Genomic DNA, 10,576 nt, shown 5'->3' on the forward strand with positions numbered 1-10,576 from the left:
CTCTTGGACCATAAAGTGGCATTTCTCCCAATTCAACACGGATCATTATCGACACCTCTGCAAGATTTTAGACAAATTAGTCAAGCATGAATCAAAATTAGTGCCATATCTTGAAAAGTCATCCATGAAGACCTCCATAATTTCTTCAATAAAATCAGAAAAATGACCATCATGCACCTTTGAAATGCCGGTGCGTTACACAATCGAATATGGCATGCCCTTTGATGAGCAAAGGTGCCATAAGGCGTGGTAAAGAGTAGTTTTCTCTTGGTCATCGGATGTATTGGAATTTGTTGAAAAAAACGGAGATAATATCCATCTAAGTAACAAAAGAATGAATGCTTAGCTAATCTCTCTAACATTTGATCCATAAAAGGAAGGAAAATGGTCTTTTCTTGTGGCATTGTTCAACTTCCTATAGTCTATGCACATTCTCCAACCTGTATTCTAGTGGGTATCAATTCATTATTTTCATTTTTAACAATGTCACCCCACCTTTCTTTGGTACAACATGCACAGGACTAACCCACTCCTTTATCGGAAATAGGGTAAATAATTCCAGACTAGTAATTTTAGGATTTCCTTTTTCACAACATCCTTCATTGTAGGATTCAATCTTCTTTGGTGTTCAATGGAAGGTTTACTATTTGGCTCAAGGAAAATCCTATGCATACAAACTGTTGGACTAATTCCCTTTATATCATCAATTGCATAACCCAAAACTCTTATATATTCTCTCAAAACTCTCAACAATTTTTCATTCGCAATATTAGTCAATGATGCATTAATTATAACAGGATATGTTTCATTCGGTCCAAGAAAAGCATACGAGGTTGGAAGGAAGAGGTTTAAGATCTACCTTTGGGGCATTCTCTACCTTTAATGATGGTGGTTTGATCTCCAAATTTTGCACTCTTTCAAGTTGAAAAATTGTGGCTTGGATGTGGTGGAGAGCTCTCCAAGTGTTGTGCAAAAATAGCCATGTTGTGATTATCATCATTAATGCTCCCACCATGGACTAAGCAATTTTCAAGTGGGTCTTGTGGATAGCTTTTCTGAAATGCTCTTGAACAATCTCATCAATAATGTCTACCCGCAAACAAGACTCAACTTCTTCATGTTTCCTTTTCATGGCTGGATTGATGTTGAATATCATTTGATCATCTCCCACTCTAAGTGTCAATTGCTCACCCTTTACATCAATTAATGCACCATTTGTTGCCAAAAGGGTCTTCCCAATAAGATAGGAACTTTTGTGTCTTCTTCCATATCCAAAATGACAAAGTCCACCAATGTAAAATTTCCCAACCTTGATAGGCACATTTTCAAGAATGCCTTCCTGATACTTAATTGAGCAGTCACCAATGAAAGATACATGTTTGTGAGCTTCAATTCTATATTCAACTTCTCATATATTGAAAGGCATTGGTGAGCTAGCTCCAGGTCACATAAAAGCATTTGCCACACAATTATCACCAATATGACAAGGGATGGGCTTTTGGATCTTTGAGTTTATGGAGAGTAACTTTTGAATTATAGCACGCATTGCTCTCCCAAGTTGATAGTGTCATAATCTTCTAGCCTTCTCTTGTTGGAAAGAATCTCCTTCAAAGCTTGGCACCAACTTGGCATTTGGGATAGTGCCTCAGTGAATGGCACATTGATATACAACTTCTTTAACGCCGAGGAATTTGCCAAATTGTTTGTAAAACATGCTTGATGAATCTTTGAGGAAATTGGAAGGTGGGTTTGTAAGGTTCGGGTGGGATGTATGGTTTCTCTCCTTCATCTTGCTCACTTTTGCTTTCTTCTTCTTTTTCATTTTCTTGCTCGACTGAATTTTCTTCTTTGTGCTCTCTTTTCTTCTCTCTTGTTTTCCTCTCTTGACCAACACACCACTTCTCAAGGTTCTGACCTTACATTGTTCATGAGGGTTTGTGGTTGGCTAGGTAGTTTCCCCATAGGAATTGCTTCCCTGATGAGCTTGCTTGTTATTGCGCCAATTGAGTCTCCAACATGCGGTTGTGGGACTTGTAATTGATCCATGGTTTTGTCTCATGTGTTGCATTTTTTCCTCCAATTTGCATATTCATCTTGCTTTGTTCAAAGAAAAATTCTCTCCATCATGCTCTCAAGGAAGTTGGCTTAGGTTCATAGAGGGTGGAAGGGATTGTTGTGCTCTTGCTTGATATCCTCTGGTTAATGGGCGCTTGTGGGGCTGGAAATTGAGGCTGAAATTGAGGCTTTGTTACGCTGCATAAACTGCTAGTTATGAGCATGATTTGAGCTTTGGCCTCATGTTGAGCAAAAAGTTGCTTGTGGTCTCCATGTTGAGTTGTTCACATTAGAATAAGCATTTCCCATAGGTTTCACGTTGATAACTTCCTGCATAAGGCAAAATTTTGTTCGCAAAATAATCATCACCATGGGCAAGAAGAGTAATCAACTCCACAACTTTGAGTTCCATCTCATTATGGAAGGCAACTTGTTGCGTAGTTGTAGGAGTTGAGGTTGTTACTGCTTGTGCAAAAAAAATCACTAAGAAGCCGAGTTAAGCTGGGTCAAATCTCGTGCATTCATGTAGCTAATCGAGTCTAGTTCATAGATCCCAGCTTTTCTTTGGGCTCAAGTGTTTCTGGGATTTCCCCATAAATGGGTATTATGAGCAATCTTCTCTAATAGATCATAGCATTCTTCACTTGTCATTCTCATGAAATCTCCTCCCGCTTGTGAATCAATTGTGTTTCTTATGGTGGAGTAACTCTGGTGTAGAAATTGCAACAATCATCCATTTGGGTATTTCATGATGAGGACATTGCCTTTCAAGCTCCTTAAATCTCATCCAGATTCATACAAAGTTTCATCATCTCTTGGTTTAAAAGCTACCATCAAATTCCTCAATGAGTAGTTTTCCTGTGGGAAAAATTGAGATAGAAAAGCTTGAGATAAATTTTGCTCCCAAGTAGCTATAATAGTTGGTGGCCAGCGTTGAGTCATACCACTCCAATGCTGAACTCCAGAGAGAATGGAAATAAGGTGAGCCGAATAACTTCATCGAAACTCTGTGTTGTCTTTGTGTGCCACATATCATTAAAAATTTCTTCAAATGAGAATGAGGATTTTCAAGCCGGCTACCTCCAAATTGTGAATTCAACCATTTGAATAAGACCGCTTTTTAATTCAAATTGATTAGCTCCAATAATAGGTCCTTATCTCTCACATCAAGACATCTAGGAAAAGCATAATCTAACATGGATCTTCTTTGAGGATCATTTTGATTAACAACAAAGATTTTGCCCGCTTTGCTCGCTTCTCCATTATCTCCTCCAATAGCTCTATTTTGATTCTCCATATTTTCTATTGTCTCCTCTTGCTCAAATATTTGTTGTTCTTCTTTCTCGCTTCTTTTCTTTTGTATTCCTTTTGTTGGCTCGATGTAATTTTTCAATTTCAGGATTGAACAACAGTTGTCACTTGTGCTTTTCGATCGTCTCATAAACAAGAAAAGTACACGAAAAACACAAGGAACAATAGTGAAAATAAAAGAAATAAAAATTCTAATTAGCTTAAACACTAAAATCCAATTTAAAAACAAACAATTCTCAAGAACGGCGCCAAAAACTTGATACGGTGTGTCCGCAAGTGCACGGGTCACAGTAGTATAGTTTTAAAAATGACATCGATCCCACAGGGAATTGTGCTTAAATTGGAAATAAAAGTATAAGCAAATTAGAATGACAAAATTAAAAGATATTAAAAATAAAATCTAAAAATTAAAATTAAGACAAAAATTAAAGATGTAAAATGAAATTTGGAATTAAAATTGGTATTTAAGGAATTAATGCTAAATCAAACAATTAACTAAAATTAATTAGACTAGATTACCAAAAATTAATTTGAAATTTCTATTTATGAAATTAAGAAGAATTAAATCTAAAAAAATAAAGTAATTCTAGATATTGGATTTAAATTGAAATTGCTATTTATGAGGTTTGGAGAATTTATATCTAACTTCAATGAAAATAAATTGATTCTAGAGATTGGATTTTCAATATTGTTTGCATGTGATTTTTCCCTAATTTAGCCAAACACATGAGAATTGCAATTTTGAGGGAAATCAATTCTTAAATTTTGAAACCTTTTCAAGCATCTCAAAATTGGTTTTCATTAAATCAAACCCTGCTTTCACGGTATTTCAAATCTAACAAAACCCAATTAATGCTCTAATTGATTTTTGGAAAGTCTCCCTTAATCTTCTTAGCTTATTTCTAACACCAAGAAAATAAAGTTTATTGCAAGATTATCCATCCCCAATATTCACTTTTCAGTCCATCTATTAAGGATTAAAACTTAACTTAATGAGGGCCCATTCATCACAAGGAAATAAGCACACAAGCAATAAATCAAAATATAACAATCTTCATTTAAATGGCTAAATCGGGCCAAAACCACAAAACAAATCAATATTTACAAACCCATCTCTAGAATCTCAATAAACTACTCACAAATCATTGTTGAAAGACAAACCCAACTGAAGAATTGAAGAAATTATTGACATGTAAGCTTTCAGGTGTAGAAAAACCCAGCATATTGCAGGAGATTCTGCTGCACAAAAGTGCAGAAACGTGATCCGCAAACTTGGAAAAGATGCAGAAGATGCTCCTCCCTTTCCTCTTTCTCTCTTTCTAAAAATGCCTCCCTTGCTCTCTATGGAAAGAAAGTGATAAAGGGCACTTTATATAGGCGAGGGGACTGTTCTAGAATGGGTAAAAGGGGGACGGATCCAGAGAAAGTGAGGTAAAAAGGCTGGAGTAACTAAATGCCACGCCAACAATTTTCCAAGAAAACGCATATGCTTCGAGCCGGTTGTGTCGGGTTGTGTTAGGGTTGTGTTATGGTTGTGTCGCCTCGGCGTGAATATTCGACGATCGACACAACCTCGCATATAAGCTAATTCGGTTGTGCTGCAGGTTGTGTCGCTCTCAACCATTTTTTACTCAACTTCAAAATTTTTGCAATTCGACTTTAATCTCCTCCAAATGGCTACTATGATCAAAATTCATCAAATTTCTCCAGATTTAACCTACAAAACAAATAAATTCCAAAAATTAAACTAACAAATGTGAAAATTGTAAAATTGACTAAATATATACTAATATCTAAAATAGTAGCTATGAATAAGGGTAAATTATGTGCAAAAATTATACCTAAATGATGATATAAAATGCATGCATCAGAGTTTTCTCAAATTCAAATAGCAATATCTCAATCCTACTGGCAATTCGATTTCCAGGATTTCAATTTCACCAATGATCATTACATTCCAAATATAGTTTGTGACTATGCTTGGCAACCTCCACAAGGATGGGTGAAGTTAAATGTGGATGGAGGTTGTTTAGGCAACCCGTGATGCAAGTGCAGTGGTCTTTTTCATAGATGCTTCATCAAATTATGGTCGGGTTCTTGCTTTAATATTGGTGAAACTTCCGCTCTAGCCGCAGTAACTAATTGGGATTTCATTTGGACTTCAACTAGCTTGGTTGAATGGGTTTCGTCGAGTTATTGTAGAATCGACTTTTAAAGGCCGTTAAATTGATTAATAATGAGAGAGATATATCCCTTCATCCTTTAGTCGCTTTGATTCAAGACTGTCAAGACTTATGAAGATGGATTGGGATTGTTATTTATCCCATATCTATAGAGAACAAAATTTTGTGCAGATTCTCTTGCAAAGCAGAGTCATGTTTTGCAAATTCAAGAGTTGGCGCTTGGGACTTCCTCCATGGAAAGTACTTCTTGAATGATGATAAATTGGGTGTCACTTTGTGACGAAGTTTTCTTTTAATTTTTTAGTCAGAGAAAAAGAAAACAAAATTTTTTGGAAATGTATGTGAAACGTAAAATTATTAGTTATGGAAAATTAGTACAAAGTTTAAGTCATTTGGTTGCTTTCTTTTTTTTTTTAATTTTCTTTTATTTGGTTGGTCTTGTTGAATGTAGAATTTGAAATAATATTTACATAAACACTTCATTATCATGTTAATTAATATATCGATGATATGAAATAATATTATGTTCATTAGTTGTATCTTGTTGAATGGACTAAACCGAAAGTTCATGGTGTGTTAAAATTTTAACTTGCAATGCATAAAAGTTGATGATGTTCATTAAGCCAAGAGACACAATGGAAATAAGTCCGCTATAAAAGCTTGGAATATGTAAATAAGTCCGAATATGTACAATTTTGGCTGAATGAACCTCAGGTATGGACAAAAGAATGTGATGATGTCTATGCAGTAAGAATGATCTTTGATCTCAACTTGTAAAGTCCTGATCCATGTGTCCAACAAAGAATTGGTTTATCAACCAGGCCCTATAGAACACAAGAGTAAGTAGAAAAGAAAATCAAACATGAGAATCTATAGAAAGTTGACTGACTGACAACAAATCATGTTTAAGGGGGATGCAAATGTACTATTCCTATAAGATGAATCATTGTGTTTTTCCGATTCGAAGAAAGAAAGTTCTAGAAGAAGGTAAAGAAATGAGTTCTAAAATAAGGATTTGTTAGAACATGTGTGAAGTAGCACCTGGCAACAATTATGATCAAAACCAAGATTATGTGAAGCGTAAACTTTACTCGCAAAGCTTGTGTACTTAACGCATCCACCTTCATTCACAATTTTACCTTCCATTAGCTTCATTAATTTTATTGAACTCAGACAATTCACAACTGCTGGCAAGCTCATCACCCTCTCCTCATATGGCCTCGGTGTAGTAATCGGTTTTTGTGACAGAGGCATCCTCTCAGATATTGATTTGCCATTAGCAAGAATTTGCCTTCTTCGCTTATTCTTATTTGGATACCCAATCAATTTGAAGTATGACTTTTGGTATGTCCAATGGCTTTGCTAGAATCCTTCTTCTTAATTGGAGGCTTATCACGCACCTTGTCCCTTCCTTCTTAATTGGTAATTTCAATTGTTAATTTTATTAGGCTTTGGTTTATTATATGCTAAAGAATTATTTTCTTTGTTATTACTAAATGATGTGAATTTCTTAGATTTTGGTATTCAATTCATAACCATAGAAATAGAATTTTCCGATAAATGAAAAATAAGGATTCTTAGAACTAGAAATATATATGTGCTTTGTTTCTACTGGGTTTCTTGCACCGAACTACCACCATTGTTTTTGGCTCTCATTCCGTTGTTAACTGGATGCGCAATCTTGTAGAAATTGGTACTTACCCTCTCTCTCTCTGCCTCTAGGATTGGGCATTTGTCTCTAGTGAATATTGTTACACTCATTTCATATAGACATTTTAGGGTAGTTTTGCATCCATTTTGCCCTTATATTTTAGTATATTTTATGTTTTTAGCTTTATTTTAGCTTATTTGTTAAATTTAAATACTTTATATTTGATTTTCCTAATTTTGTTGTTTTTGATAGGATTTTGTGGCAAATCAAGGATCAATGAGTGCATTAGGAAGTGATTTGAAGAAATTTGGAATCCTTTAAGCATGGAGGAAAGTTGAAGAAATCAAGCCTTGAAAGAGCAAACCAGCCGAAATTTGCTTGAGACCTTGCTTAAGGTCATGCTTAGGGTAAAGCGGCAATGCTTAAGGTGCAACACAAGTCAAGCATGAGCAGAAAAGTCCATTTTACTATAAGTCTGCCGAGATTTATCAAGGTCCGCTTAACCTTAAGGCATAAAGGCACCAGAGGCTAAATTTGTTAAGAAGTCGCTTAGGTTGCCTAACCCTGCTGCATGCCCGTAACGTGAAAGTGTCACTGACTTGGATAATTTTACACCTCATTTCCGATCCACTCCTTATCTTTTATTTACTTTTTGGGTAACTTTTAGTGACCATATAAATTCATCATTTCCTTATTTTTTCCACAAGAGGAAGGAAAGGAAAACAAAAAGGAAAGAAAATATATAGAAAGAGGGAGAGAAGACGCCATTCTCTAGGAAGAGGAGCTGCTGCACCAGTTTTGAAGCTCCAGAAACCAGAGATCTTGGTTCTTCCACCTGGGTTTTCCCATTTCAGTCCTTTTATCATGTTTTTCTTTATTCTTCCATCTATATTTCTTGTAAATACCATAATGAGTGAGTAATTTCTTTAGATTTCAGAGTTGGGAAATATGTTTTAGATTAATTTGTGGATTTGGACTGGGTATTTTCTTATTTTACATAAATATGAGTTTTGATTCCTTCCTTGTGTGCTTGATTTACTTGCCTAATGTTGGTACCCATTGGGTATTGTGTTAATCTTTGATTGAAGGACCGAAAGGTGAAAGTCATTGATAGTTAATCAAGGATTGGAACTTAAAATCACCTAGATTTAGAAATAAACTAGGACTTTAAGAGGAATTAATTATTGGTTACAAAACTTAATGGGTTTTAAAGTAATCAAATACATACGAAAGTAGGTTTGGTTATTTTAGAATACACTTTGATATGCTTGAAAAAGATATTAAAGGGATTTAGAATCAATTTCCTTCAAACTCTATTTTTCCCTAAAAAATTGGAATGCCCAAGACAAATCCCAATTAATTTATGCATAAACCTCAACTCGAATCACTTTTACCATAATTAGACTTTCGTTTAAATTACCCATTGTTAATTTTAGTTTAATTGCAAACTAGAATTAGAATTTATTTGTTTGCTCTTTACCCATTTCAATTAGATTAATCAATTTACCTTGCTCATTTACATTTACCATTTATTCATTAATCATTAGCCCAAATAATCGCTTCATTCATAGTTTAGTAATCAAACAGCAAATCCTCGTGGGAACGATACTTGATTCATCACTTTATTACTTGAGACGACCGTGATACTTGCGATTAGTCACATCAAGTTTTTGGCGCGCTGTTTGGATTTGATTTTTGTTTGATATTGAACGATTGTTTGTTTGGTTAATTTGGGCATTTTATTTTATTTTCTTTTACCATTTTACTTTGAGAATTTGTTTGTTTTATTTTTCAGATGCTTTATTTTATGAGAATGACAAAAAGTGAAGAAATCAATTTATTCTTTGACCTAAATAGAGAAGACAAAGAAAAGCTTTAAGAGCAGAATCTAAAAGGAGAAAAGTCAAATTAAAGCTCAACAACAACAAGAAAGAGCACAAGAGCAAGAGCAATTACAAGAAGAAATGGTCGACAACAACAACAACAACAATAACAACGCCTGTGAAGGATCATGCCTATCCTAACATTGAGATTTCATGCCAAGTATCACAAGACCAAGGGTAGAAGCTAATAATTTTGAATCAAGCCAGACTTTGTCAAATGGTACAACAAGCACAATTTGGAGGAAATCCAAGTGAAAGTCCACATGTGCATCCGCACACTTTCTTGAGATCTGATATGTTGAAGATAAATGGAGTTTCGATGATGCAATTCGACTCAGATTATTTCCTTTTTCTCCAAGGACCGAGCTAGAGAGTGGTTACATTCTTTGCCACCGGTTCTATCACAACATGGGATGAACTTTCTCAAGCATTTTTGGCTCAATATTTTCCACTAAGCAAGACAAATAAGCCGAGAAATGAGCCGACTTCTTTTAAACCTAGAGATGATGAGAGCTTGTATGAAGCATGGGAGAGGTACAAGGATTTGCAAAGGAGATGTCCACATCATGGGATTCCTAAGTGGATGCTTGTTCAACACTTTTATAATGGAGTTTCACCACTATTAGGAGTACAATTGATGCATCTTCCGAGGTGACCTTATGGAGAAATCAAGATGAAGCTTTTTCCGCCTTGATAAAATTGCTTATAACAACTACCAATGGAGTTGTGAGAGGAATGAGATCAAGAAACCAGCGGTATGTTTGAGCTTGATGCCATGAATATGATTAATGCTAAGTTTGATGCTTTGACAAAGAAGATGGACAAGTTAAGTATGAAAGTAGATTCTTCACCGAGGTTCTAGTAATTCACTAGAAATTGAGCCGCAAATGTCAATTGTGCACAGATTTTTCTCGCACTTAATCAAGATTTTTCAAGTGAGCAAGTGGATTATGTAGGAACTACAATCAAAGACCTGTGGTAACCCATTTTCTCGCAACTTATGATCCAAAGATGGAGAAACCACCCAAATTTCTCTTGGGAGGTAGACAAGGGCAAAATCGAATTTTCAAAGAACCTTCCGGATATCAACAAAATCGTAATTTTCAGCAGAATAGAGGTCCTCCTCCTGGAATTTCTAAACCTCAAAATGCACCTGCTCCACCTCTACCACAACAAGCACAACTAGACAAGACAGCTAGATTGGAATCTATGATTGAAACTCTACTTGTGAGCCATCAAAGTCAACAAGAAATGATTTCTCAATTAGCATCTAAAGTAGATCAAATGGCAACACACAACAAGATGTTAGAGAATCAAATAGCTCAACAAGCTAGTTCTTCAAGTAACAAAGCATTTGGGAAGCTCCCTAGCCAGCCAGAAAATTCAAGGGAGCATTGCAAGGCTATTAAATTGAGAAGTGGAAAATATTGAGACTGGGGATAAAAATATTGAAGAGAAAGTTGAAGAAAAGAAAAGCAGAGAAGGAGATGAAC

The 10,576-nt window shown here is 35.3% G+C and overlaps 1 non-coding gene across 1 annotated transcript; it reads right to left on the reverse strand.

Moving 5' to 3' along the window:
- Positions 1-9,550: 9,550 nt before the first annotated feature.
- On the reverse strand, positions 9,551-9,656 carry LOC131177267 (small nucleolar RNA R71). Its single transcript, XR_009146852.1, has one exon. It is a non-coding gene; the product is annotated as a small nucleolar RNA R71 (small nucleolar RNA).
- Positions 9,657-10,576: the final 920 nt, after the last annotated feature.

This window comes from Hevea brasiliensis, unplaced genomic scaffold (genome assembly GCF_030052815.1).
Source record: "Hevea brasiliensis isolate MT/VB/25A 57/8 unplaced genomic scaffold, ASM3005281v1 Scaf385, whole genome shotgun sequence".
In the NCBI taxonomy this organism is placed as follows: Eukaryota; Viridiplantae; Streptophyta; class Magnoliopsida; order Malpighiales; family Euphorbiaceae; genus Hevea; species Hevea brasiliensis.